At 40.4% G+C, this 13435-nt stretch overlaps 1 long non-coding RNA gene across 1 annotated transcript in view; it reads left to right on the forward strand.

The window, feature by feature from the left end:
• Nucleotides 1–13435, forward strand: part of LOC115944840 (uncharacterized) — a 325497-nt gene that overhangs the window by 14004 nt on the left and 298058 nt on the right. The window lies entirely within an intron of this gene.

Below are 13435 nucleotides of genomic sequence, written 5' to 3' on the forward strand. Positions count from 1 at the left end.
TATGTTCACAGTGTTATGCCACAGATCCCTAGAACTTTTTCATCTCGCAAAATTGAACTCTATACCCATGAAACACTAATTCCCCACCCCTTTTTCCATTTATATCTTATTTTGAAGATCCAAACAACTTTATTCATTCTCCACTGACTGAAGGGTCATCCCTTGGTACTCATCCTTCATATTTGAAAATGGCATTGAGGGCGCCTGGATGGATCAGTTGGTTAAGCGACTGCCTTCAGCTCAGGTTATGATCCCAGAGTCCCTGGATCGAGTCCCACATCAGGCTCCTTGCTCAGCGGGGAGTCTGCTTCTCCCTCTGACCCTACCCCCTCTTGTGCTCTCTCTCTTTCTCTCTCTCAAATAAATAAAATCTAAAAAAAAAAAATGGCATTGAAATTCATCAATGTCTGAAACACCCAACTTAATAGGATTCTGTTTTCAAAGAATCTGATTCATTAAATTAAAAGCCGTGAAGTCTAATGCCATGATTAAGCATTCTCTGGTATCTATGACTCATTGTTTCAACGAGGTGATATCAGCATGTTTGATGAGATCATTCTTTGTGTTGCACAGCCCGGCCCGTGCAGTCAGCACAGGACATTCAGCATCCCTGCCCCCCACCCTCACTAAACACCAGTAACACACCCAATCATTGTGACAACCAAAAACACCCCTTTGCATTTCCAAACACCCATTCGGGAGTGTTGCCTCATCCCACCAGAGATCCACAAGTTGCACATTTATTAGGCTCCTTGACTCTGAGAATCTCCTCTATCCTAGTCATACAATCCAACTCCATTACATCATCAGTAGTCCATGATACTCATGTGGTTCCAGCTACTTATTTTGCAAGAAAGAATTATGTTTTCCCACACTCTTTTGCCCTATGAGCATCAGCTTGGACTTTGTAGCCAACTTCCTTGGGCTCACACTTCTTTGAACTCACATTAACTAAGCAAGTCTTAATAAGAGAGTCCTGCCCTACTTTTCTCACCTGCTCCCCCAGTCCTGCCACCACCTGTGCTTTTTATTTTCTTACATAGATGCAAGGAGGGGTGTGTCCAGGAGCACAGCAGGTGCCAGGAAGGGACAGAGTTAGAGGGGCTTGCATGACAAATGACTATTTCTAAAAAGGAGGACTTGGGTGGGAGCTATCACCACCATCACATGATTGGCACAAGCTACCTTTTCAGGGCAAAGGGCAATGCCTTAAAGAGTAGCCTGATTTTGTCAAAGGGAGATGGTGGGGGGTGGGAGGGGGAATGCAGCAACTTTTATCAGAGAAGACACAATGACTGGTTCCTGCCCAGCAGGTTTCACCAGTTCTTCTGGTGTTGGGTAGTTTGATCTGATAGTAAGAATCAAGGATAGACTACTTCCTGGCTCTGCCTCTGATTCATAGCAGGTCTTTCTTCTTATTGTCAAGGATTATTACTCACCAAAGTAAGCCACAGCCACCAAACTCGAAAACTGGCTTCTCTGGGATCCTCCCAGAGAAAGGAGATATTCCACAGCACACAGTTGTGAAATATATGGCACCTCCAATTACATCTGTACTTTTACTTCATATAAGTGATGACAAATGGTATGTATCATGTCATGATGAAATTGCATTATCTACCTCTTGTCATGACAAGACAGACAATTGCCCCATTTTCACTGAAAGCTAAAAGCTAAGGTATGTGGCAGACTGTGTATCCTTTTTTTTCCTAGCTTAAACAGCAGTTTACAGTAACATAATCTTCTGTGAAGTCTCATGGGGAGAGAAGCAATTTGGACATCCTGTCTGTAACTTGATTCACAGCCCCTGTTGAATGCAGTAGACACCTCATGTTACTGTCTTATCGATCCTGGAAACACATGATAGATGCCTCATCTCCTCTCATTCTGCCTGCAAGCATCTCTCTTTACACCTTTTCTTTCATCCTCTCCCCCAGTCTCAGACAGGGGATGTATTGCTTCCTTTCCTATCTGGTCTCTTTGCCACTGTTGATCTTACCTCCCTCCTTCAATTGAACCCTCTTTCTCTCTAACATCTTCACTCCCTTCAAATTCACTGGCCCTTCTCTTCTGTCTATCCTCTGAAACAAGACTCCTCTGTCCTAGTCATAAAACAAAGCAAACAAAAAACCTTGGCTAAGCTCCTCCATTAGTAAACTACCCTGCTCCTGACCTTCTTTTCCCTGCCAGTCTTCTGGTCTCCAGCCACTGCCCCCACTTTTGTATCATCCACTCACTTTAATCTAGTTCTGCCTCCAGAGTTCTTGTGAATCTGCATTCTCCAGTGATGTTCACCTCGTCTCTGCCGTTCTCCACTGCTCACTATCCCCTTTTGTGGAGGTTCTCTTTGCATCCCAAAACAGTTTTCTAATCAGTCCTCCTGTCTCTATTTTCCTTGTTCTTCACCACTTTCATCCCTTGAACCACACCTGCAGAAATCTCACCCACACCCTCAGGTCTTCAACTGCTCAATTCTAGCCTTGCAGGGCACTTGTAAAAATTAGTACCTGTGCCTATCCAAGCGGCATGTCCCCGTTTCACAAACTTCACTTCCTGAACTCTCGCAGGGGAGACTAGATATCTGGCAGGGCACAAAAGGCCTGATTCCTTCCTGGCCCTGTTCCCTTTGGCATCGCTGTCCATCAGCCCATTGCTCATTTTACTGTTTCAAACTTACCTCCCCCTGCAGCTTATCACATGGTTACATTTGGGCAGCCCATTTACTTCTTAGATCTTGGATCCTGAGTTTTCTCCTGAGGCTTAATTTAATTCTACCTTTTAACTACCTCCTAAATATTTCCACTGGATTTTCCTATCATCAGCTCCAACTCAAAGCCTAGGAATAAATGTATTTACCTCTGAGGGAGTTAAGGGACTATGGTTTTCTTTCTGACTCACAAATTTCTGTCCATGGTACCATCATTCACTGCATCTCAAATTTCCAGTCATTTTTGCTCCATCTTCCGGTTCTAGGTACCAAGCCCTCTTAATTATTCCTCCATACTCCTCTTTCCTTTCCTTTCTACTTCCACTGCCAGCATCTTTGACTTCTGTACCCCATCTGCTACTAGACAAATCTTCATACCCTGTTCACAAACATTTGTTGCCTTTCAGTTGCAAGTAACAAACCCAGTTCAAACTGACAAAAGAAATGTACTGGTGCACATCTAACCAAAAAGGCCAAGGGTCTCTACTTTCAAGCACGATTGAACCCAGGTACTCAAGCATTGTCATTAGGAATCTTTCTACCTTCATCTCTTGGCTATGGGTTCACTGCACTCTTGAGCACACTCTCCCTAAGTGTGACAAAATAGCCACCACCTCCTGCAGGCTTCTACTGAAGATATGTAGCATCATTAGCAGAAAGGGAGTACGCTTTCTTAATTCTCCAGCAGAAGTCCTAACACTGACTGCAACCTTAGAGCCCCGGGTGATGTGAAGCCACCCAACCTACATAGATTCGGAGTGGGAAAAGCATGGTTCCTGTAGAAAATAAGGGTGCTAATGGCTGCTTGAGTGGCTCAGTTGGTTGAGTGTCCGACTCCTGGTTTCATCTCAGGTCATGATCTCAGGGTCATGAGATGGAGCCCCATGTCAGGCTCTGTGCTGGGCATGGAGCCTGCTTGGAATTCTCTCTCTCCCTTTCCCTCTGCTCCTCCGCACTCTCTCTCTTAAAAAAAAAAAGAAAGAAAAGAAAGAAAGACAAATAAGGGTGCTACTGCAAGATGAGGCAATGGGTTTTCGGTGGGCAAAGGCAGAAGTTGTCCAATACACTCTCATGACTATATAGTAAAGTAAAATTCCCTTAATCCGACATTCTAGATTCTTGTCCCTTAATGTGGCTTAAAACTTCCTTTCCTATTTTTTCACCCCTTATTCAACACAAGCCTTTTCTTTGAGCCAGTCTTTTTTTCCAGCTTTATTGAGATATAATTGACATATAACACTGTGTAAATTTGAGGTATACAACACAGTGATTTTATACAGGTATATATTGCAAAATGATTACCACAATAAGGTTAGTTAACATATCCATTACCTCACATAGTTACAATTTTTTAAAAAGATTCTTATTTATTTATTTGACAGAGAGAGAGAGCACAAGCAGGGGGAGAGGCAAAAGGAGAGGGAGAAGCAGGCTCCCCGCTGAGCAAGGAGCCCAATGCAGGACTCGATCCCAGGACCCTGGGATCATGACCTGAGCTGAAGGCAGACACTTAACCGACTGAGCCACCCAGGTACCCTAAACTTTTTTGAACCAATCTTAAGTATTTGTTATCCTCTGATATCGCCATAGTCTTCCTATCTCTACATTTCTACTAATGCCACTACCCCATCATCTCTTCAAATTCTACCCAAGGTTAGTCCACCCTTTTTTGATCCACCTAACCATCCAGATTGCAGTGATTTATTATTTTATCCACTCAACTAACACTTACTGACTACAAGCCTGACCAAACAGAGTATCACTCAAAAATCAGAAGTAGGAGACTGTGTCTATTGTCAGAGTGTGGACACTTAACCAAGAGATTGGTAAAGATGGAAGAAACAGCTGTGGATATAAATATTTATTTAGAATGAGAAGATAAATTACAACTAATCACAAATTTTGAAAAGTTGACATGTCACAAAATCACAAGATCCGAAAAGCAACAATATGTTAATTAATTAACTGCCTGGCACCTCTCTATAATACTTGTGTGGTACATTTTTGGCTGTGTACTCTTCAATCAGCTCTTCATTTGACAATTGTTTTGTAATATTTCCTACTAAAAAATAGAATGACAATTCAGTATTTCCTCTAGGCTTGCTGAGGCTTTTTGCCTTTTATCACTGATACATTGCAACACTTATTTCAGCTTTGCCGCTCATCTTCAGTAATGTCATGTAAATATTTCAGATGCTGTTAAATTTGTGGAAAGCCCTATCATCAAATATTTTTCTATTTATGATGTATAATATTTGGCAAATTTTTTCCACAGACTAGCTTCTGGCTCTTTATATTTTAACACTCGTTGCACCTCCATAACACACTGCCTATGGTACTCTGTGGAACACACACATCTCGTGGTAAGAATCTGGCCCTGTACTTCCAGGTGGAGAGTTCTGGGTGTCAGTCAGCACAGAGGTTAATAGGAATATGTTTCCTATTTTATTTCCTATTCCTACTTTACTCGTGGAGGTGACAGTGAGCCATCTAAATATATCTTACTAAAATCTTCACTAAATATATTTCCAGCTCTGCTTCTGGCTCTGACATTTTGTGAATAGGGATAAACTTGTGTGCTTTGGAAGGCAGCTTAACCCACACTACGTCAGGCTGAAGTTATAAGGTAGAAAAGCCAAAGAGAAAAACAGGAGTTGGGACACTGATCCAGTCATATTCAGGATAAGAAAAGCTTCCAGCTCCACCTGAGACTGCAGGGGGTGAGGGGGTATAGCACCCAGGTGTCCTTCCAGCAGGTTTCTTCTCATACCCCCTAAATCTGACCAGGCACTCTTCATTGCAGAGCACCTCCTTTCCCAAAGGGGAGAATTCCAGATCAACAACTACAAGTATCCCACTGCCAAGGTTTGTCTAACCACCTAGACTAGTTCAAAGAAGTGTGAGCCCAAGGAGCTTGGCCAGAATATCTGAGCTGTTGCTTATAGGGGCAAAAGGGTAATGCTGTGTTAAAATATAGTATCCTATGCCTCCATAAACCAGTTCTCGGGCTGCAGTGGCAAGTGACACCAGCCACCCCACACTTGATCACCAAGGGCATCAACTCCCCTTCCCTTTCACTAAGCTGAAAAAAAAGTGGGTTGTTTTTTTCCAAAATGAATTTTAATACATGAAAAGCAAACTAGAGCTGCATTTTTCGTGGTCTCCTATTAGAGATGAAACTCAACTTTTAGGTGCCATTCTCCTTATGTGGGATAGTGCTTCTTCCACAGAAGAAACAGACCTCAAAGAACTGTGCAAAGGAAGGGCTGGCCTGGAATAACCTGAAGTTTTTGAAAACTGCAGGCTTTCCTCCTTGATCCTTGATCATCCTTTTGAATGACTTTAAGGATCAAAATATGTGGTTAATACAAAGCCAGGAGAAATAGTGAACTTATAAAAGGAGCCTAATGTTTCCTCTTTAATTCTTTCAGGTTTAAAATGCAGAAGAAAAAAAAAAAGGAAAAAAGAGAAATGTAGAATACTGTAGTCAAGTCAAAAATTCTCCAGAAGCTTGCAGAAGTACAAGAAGATAAAAACAGGTAACATTGACTGTTACTATGTGTCAACCACTATTATAAGGGCTTTACTTGGGTCCACCATATCTAGATGAGTTGATGGTAAAGGCTGTGTGAGTATTAGCTATCATTAACTCACCTGACAAGGTTGTAAGGATTAGAAACACAATGTAAAGGTGATCTGGCTGGACATCTGTCACCTCACTGATCGCCAGGGTTGATTCAGCTGATCCAGCTGGCTAGGCAGGTGTCCCCTTCCTCTCTCAGGCTCCATGTGCATCCCCCCCCTCCCCCACCGAAGCTGCGTGCTTGGTGGAGGAGGATGACCTTCCCATTTCTGAAGAAAGCTTGAAATCTGTCCACTTTAATATAAAGTGATTCTTTAATCTTGGGTGGAGGGATGTGAATAAATGTAATAATTGCCTCTAGTTAGTTGTAAGACTATCAGTCTGAGGAGGGGGTGGATTTATTTTGTGTGGCCCCAAAGGAAGGATAAAAAACTAATGGGTGGATGTTACAGGCGCTGGTAAAAAAGAAAGAGGGAGGAAGTGAGGGGAAAAGGGAGAAAGTAAAGAACAGAGGAAGGATTTAGGGGCTGCCTTGAGAAGTAATGAGCACCCACGCGTTTGTAGGGCTATTCTACAAAGTCTGTACTGCTCTCCTGTCTTTTGCATAAAGTTAATAGCTAGTGAGTGGTGGATCCAGGGTTTGAACCAGACAGTTAGCTCTAGCACCAACTCATTTTACTACTAAGGACAGGAGAGCAGTACAGACCTCTGCCAAGGATAATTGTAAAGGGAACTCAAGCATCAAATAAAAAGATGTTTTTACCATCTCAAATCTATATAGATGGCTTGAGATATCAAAGTGAGCACCATGGAGATTTTTCATCAGGCCTCAGCTTCCCGGAACAAAGTTTTCCACCAAACGGAGTTCTGATTCATGAAGCAAAGGATAAGACTAATTCCTATATAAATCAATAAGTAATGTCCACACCATTTGTTTTTAAAAGCTCCTTGAAATTAACAAGAGAGTAAACTTTTCCCTATCAGCCCAACATTCCTGAAGCCAGTACTCAGGGACATATTTTTCCCCCTTTCTGTTGCCAGAGGAGAGTGGATAATATTTGTAAAGCTCTAGGGAATTCATTAGTTAAATGAATGTGATAATGTAATTCTTAGAAAATGCTGAATCTTTTTTGCAAAGTAAAGAATTGCTCCTCCTGTAATAGCAAATTCGACACCTATAAACATTTTAAAAATAAAACACGAGACAAATATAAGGTGCCATTTTTATTATTTTCACAGTCTCATTCAACACCTTCCTTGACAAAGTGAACTTCATTATAGAAACATTTTTTTCTCCTTTAAAGAACCAACTTAAGAGCTTAAAGAACAAAATCTATGTTAACTGGATAAAGTATATCGCTATATAAAATATTTTATAAGAATGTTATAAAAGTTCATTGTAACATAGTCTCAGAGTCACACTTCTGATTTTTTACTTGATTTAAAATCAACTCCGTGACAAATGCAAACCCTATTGAGGCATTTTGCAGAGTGTTACATTTAACTCACAGATACATATCTTAGTGTATAGTTTGGAATAGTAGTAAAATGAGTTGGTGCTAGAGCTGTCTGGTTCAAATCCTGGATCCACCACTCACTAGCTATTAACTTTATGCAAGTTACTCAAACTTTTGTGCCTCATCTCTAAAATAGGAATAATGAGTATCCAGCTTATATAGGGTTGTTGCCAGTTAAAACAAAGAAAGCACAGGCATGTAGTAGTCAGTCAAACAGTACTTAATTTGTAGTTAGGTACCACTGTGACTAGTACAAATATTAAAGAAGGAAGAAAATACGTCACAAAGATTGACAATGCTGAGTTAAAATACAGTACCTTCAGGAAAAGGTAAAATTCTAATGCCTGCTTACCAAATGATGTTTTCCCCCACCCAAAATAAATACCTATGTTGGCAGGAGAAGTTAACATTTTATTGCAGAGACAGAGATTTCTTGTTTGTTCTTGCATGCAAACATCGAGGCAAGCAGTACCTTTTGCTAGATATGTGAGTCTGTGGGTGTTTAGGGGGTGGATGGGCATGAGAGTCTCGTAGCAGAGTTCCATGTGATTCTACAGTAAGGCTTTTCCACTCTGATGATTGAGATCACACTTAATAGCTCTTCAAGGCAATCACACTGTATAACACATGGTGAATTTTCTGAAGTTTCAGTATTATGAGAAGCAAATATGTCAAAAATATCATATACAATACTTTTTAGCAAAAGAATAAGCAATAGTTATCCATAAATAATTGGTAGGATGGATTACATACTGTAATCATTTACAGTGGTACCTCTTTCTATAAAAAACAGTAATAATAGCTAGCATTTACTGAGTACTGAATAGGTCAGGCAGAGTTCTAAGTACTTTCTTTACATGTATTTTTTCATTCTGTCCCCACAACAACCCTGTGAAGAAGACACTATTATTATCCTCATTTTATGGAAGTTCTGAGAGATTAAGTAATTTGTTCAACATCCCACAGAAGTTGTGAAGGCAGGATTCAAACACCGCAGTGGGATTTCTAAGCCCATATTATTAACCATCTCATTATGGTGTAAAGAGATAAATTCTCAATCAACTCTTCACTTTCCAAAACAAGTTTCCAAGAATGGTTTTACCCACATATCCTAATACTTTTAAAATATAATTTATAAAATTCTATATCATACATCTGAGGAGCACATCATTTGCATAAAATTATTTTTCATTAGTTTACTCTGGAAAAATAGCATATTATCCTTTTAAGATGATTTTTTTACCTTTAAGTTATCTGGTTAAATACCTTTAAATCAATCTATACATTGGTATTTATTTAATACACTTAAAATACAGACCTAAAATAAAATGTAAAATATAAACCCCAAAATATAATCATCTATTTGGATAATGCATATATTTTAAACATAGTTTCCTATGCTAGAGAATACTGCAGGGTACAAACAAATTTCAAAAAAAACTATGATTAGTACCTTCAAAGAAACAAGATAAAATATTGAATCCATGAAACAAAAACAAGATCTGATATGTGTGTGTGTGTGTGCGTGTGTGTGTGTGTGTCTAAAGTTTGAAATGCCTCCAGGAGCTGAAGTAAAAGAGAAAATTCCACAACGCAACACAGAGCAGACCTAAACCTGGTCTACAAGTTCTTCCCAGTTTCAGGAAGCACTGGAAATTTACACCAGAATTGTATATTTATCTTTAATGTAGTTTACAACAAACTATATAGAACTTTCATTCCAGAGTAGATTTAATCAAACATAAATGCCTTTATTGTCTTCATGAAATTCCCAAGGTAAAAACTCTTTGAAGGACTGGTATAGATCTGTGTCATAATTTTTTAAAATTATAATTTCCCCATTGTTCCTGTTCTCTCCTCTTTCAGTTTCAAGTAAGAAGGAAAGTCCTTTGTAACTTCCTGCCTTGGGAATTTTTACCAAGCTGAAAACATGTACATAGGAAGTCAGAAGTTCTTCTGGTCTTTTGAAAAACCTAAGTCCATAGAAGACATAACCCTGGATGTCTTGGAGGGGAAGAAGAGAGAGAAAAGCATTTTTAAAATCAGAAAAGAGAGCCGTGAGCTGAGTTTCTGAGAGATTAGACAGGGGACAGAGGTCAGTGGGTTCTGTGGAGTTCCTGAGACCTGTGGCACAGCCTGATGGCAGAGGCCACCGGATGAAGCAAGACCTCCAAGGGAAAGATTTATAGTGCTCCTAAGGAGGACAGACCGTATGCACAGGGGCCAGAAGAGTCCCCCAAATTCTGCTTCCCCAGGCATGGTCCAGAAGCGCCTTAGCCCTCAGACCATGCTGATGAGACACAGGCATGCCAGCAGAAACCAGGGTGGGCCACTGGTCACTGATCAGACAGTCAGTATCTCCCCGGAAACTTAGCACAGTCCTGTGGCCAGAGCCAAACAAGACGGTGAGTGAATTTTCTGCCTGTTCTGCAGGATGTGGGCAAGGTCAGATTTCAGTTGGTTTAGGGAAAATAAAGACATGTGATATTTCCTGCACAGCTGTTTGTGACCTGAAATTCATTCCAGTAACAGATAGGCATCTGGAATGGATGGATAGCATCACCTGACTTTCACAGACACAGTTTTGGTGACCAGGAGAAATAAATTCAGGGGCGCCTGGGTGGCTCAGTTGGTTAAACATCTGCCTTCGGCCCAGGTCATGATCTCAGGGTCCTGGAATCGAGTCCCACGTTGGGCTCCTTGCTCAGGGGGGAGTCAGCTTCTCCCTCTCCTTCTGCTCCTACTCTGCTCCTGCTCTCTCTCTCTCTCTCTCTCAAAATAAATAAATAAGATCTTTTTTTTTTTTAAGAGAGAATTTCAGATAACCATTCCCTCTTACAGAATTATATCTTAACAAGTTTAAATAAATAAGTGGAATGGAGAGGTTTTTAAAAATTACTGAAAGGAGTGTCTGGGTGGCTTAGTCATTAAGCATCTGCCTTCGGCTGAGGTCATGATCCCAGGGTCCTGGGACTGAGCCCCGCATCGGGCTTCCCACTCAGAGGGGAGTCTGCTTCTCCCTCTCCCTCTCCCTGCTGCTCCCCCTACTTGTGCTCGCTCTCTCTCTGTCAAATAAATAAATAAAATCTTAAAAAAATTACTGGGAGCAGTTATCATTCCAGTTCTGACTGGTTGGGGAATGTTGTCTAGTGAATTAAACTTCAAAGTATGGAAAAATTGGTAAATTGATACAGTGTATTAACTATGATAGCTCAAATATGGAATAATCTGTATTTACAGTATATATCACGGGCTTTTCAAGAGACTTATTTAAGAATGTTATAAAGGTAAAATATTGGCTTCTAAGAAAGATCCTTCCAAAAGATTAAAAATCCAGTTTTTGTTTCCAACATACCTCTTATTGCTTAATAACATTACAGAAGAATGTAAGGTATATTCTACATGGGTCAATTTTTATATTTTATTTATTTTGACTCATATGGAATCATTGGTGTAATTATTAAAATCTACATTGGAAAATGAAATATTTCCGTTAGTTACTGTTTTCATGCCTTTTTAAATTTCAGAAGTCATAGTTAGGGAGTTTATTAACATAATAAGAAATTTAAGACATCGAGATTAGTGCATAAGACCAGATATAAGATACTGTCTCTTGATCTAAAATTATATTGATCAGCATGGATCCCTTGCTCAAATCAAGAGAAGCATTAATAATAACACATAATCTGTTAATTGCAGATAAACTAAAACTATTAAATCACCTGAAATTAAATTTTATCTCTCATTCCAGGAACATAAATACTATGATATTTTTGCCATTAGGAAGGAAGAAAGAAGGAAACATGGAAGGAAGAGAGGGAGGAAGGGAAGCAGAGAAAAAGGAAGGAAGGGGCAGGCTGTCTTACCCTAAAAATCTCATAATCTAGTTGAGAGAGAAAAACACATCTGAAAATAAAACTCATGAATACAATCACATGCTGGGTTTGATGCCGCGATCAGCTGATACATTATAGGCTGAAAAATAAATAACCCACTTCACATTTATGGGATATTTATCAGCTTTTATCAGGTGCCAAAATGTATGTCAATATCAAATCAAGGGCAAGGAACCTGGAAAAGAATTGAGGACAGCTGGAACAGGTCATCAAGGAAGCAGTTCTGTCATCAAACTCAAGGTTACCTTTAATATTTTCATGTCTCTTGTTTTGTTTTGTTTTCATTTTCTACTTTTTTTCCCCACTTTTGTCTTCCCCTCCAGCAATAACAGCCAGTAGGCTTGTGTGGTTTTGAAGTAGTGCAAAATGGGCAAAAAGACGTGAGTTTGAGTCTCGCCTGTCCATTCCTCATTGCTCTTGGGCTGGGCAGTTACCTTCCCTTCATCTCTATTTCCTCACAAGTCAGGGGAGACGACAGTGCCAGCCTCACAGAGTGATGATAAGGGAGACAGCACTCAAAAAACCAGCACCTTGGGGCGCCTGGGTGGCTCAGTCATTAAGTGTCTGCCTTCGGCTCAGGTCATGATCCCAGGGTCCTGGGATCGAGCCCCGCCTCAGGCTCCCTGCTCCGCGGGAAGCCTGCTTCTCCCTCTCCCTCTCCCCCTGCTTGTGTTCCCTCTCTCGCTGTGTCTCTCTCTGTCAAATAAATAAAATCTTTAAAAAAACAAAAACAAAAAAACAACACCTGACACGGGGTAGGCATGAAACCAGGGGTGCCCATTATTCTTTCCCCCTTGGAAAAAGGATAAAAAGAGGAGTCTTTGTTTTACAGCAGTGCTTCTCAAACTTTAACATGTATATGAAACATCTAAGGATGTTGTGAAAATGCAGTCTGATTCAGTGGGTAGGTCTGAGGTGGGGCTTAAGATTTGGCATTTCCAATATTGCTGGTCCTGGGACCACATTTTGAGAAGTAAAGTTTTAGAGGTAAAAAGCAACATGGACATGGTCAAAGGAGAAATGTTAATATGTAGGGAAATAAACCAACATTTACAAAATTCCTACTTTATGCTTAGAAATGTACAGTAGATACATCTTTTTCTTTAATCCTCAAAATAACTCTGAGAAGCAGGTTTTATTACCATTTGACAGAGCAGGAAAATGAGGATCAGGTATACTGGTTCATAAGAGATTTTGTAATCCCAAAGCTCACACTGACTTGTATATACCTTGAAAGAGGAAAGAAGATCAGACAGATCAACAGAAGGAGGTAAGGACACATGAGTCCACTCAAACGGGGGTGGGCATCAGTGACCTATAAGGGAAAAGTGAATCCCCTGGGATTTGGGAGTGCATTTAATGGTGAGAGCAGAGAGAAGAAGGCAAGTACAGTAAGCCCTTCACTTTCCCTCTGTCTCCCATACTCCTTCAAAAGCCAGAAGAGCTGCTGATCAAGATTCAGCCCTTCACCTTTTCTGTCAAATCATCATTGACAAAGCACTAGTGCAACTATCGCCTTCCATGCAGTACAGGCATGGATCTGGACCAACTTCCCCTCTCCTAGTTATTTCTATGGTTACCAAGACAAGAAAGAAAATGCAAAGAGGTCAAAAGGAGGAAAATCAAGTACTACCTTTCTGAAGGGAACTTTTCAACCACTGAGTTTAGCAAAGAGTTCATATCTAATCTAAAGTTCACATTGCCCTAGCAAACAAGAGCTGGAGCCAAAGAA

The sequence above is a fragment of the Leptonychotes weddellii genome, chromosome 1, assembly GCF_054177405.1.
Source record: "Leptonychotes weddellii isolate Sample4059 chromosome 1, ASM5417740v2, whole genome shotgun sequence".
Lineage (NCBI taxonomy): Eukaryota > Metazoa > Chordata > Mammalia > Carnivora > Phocidae > Leptonychotes > Leptonychotes weddellii.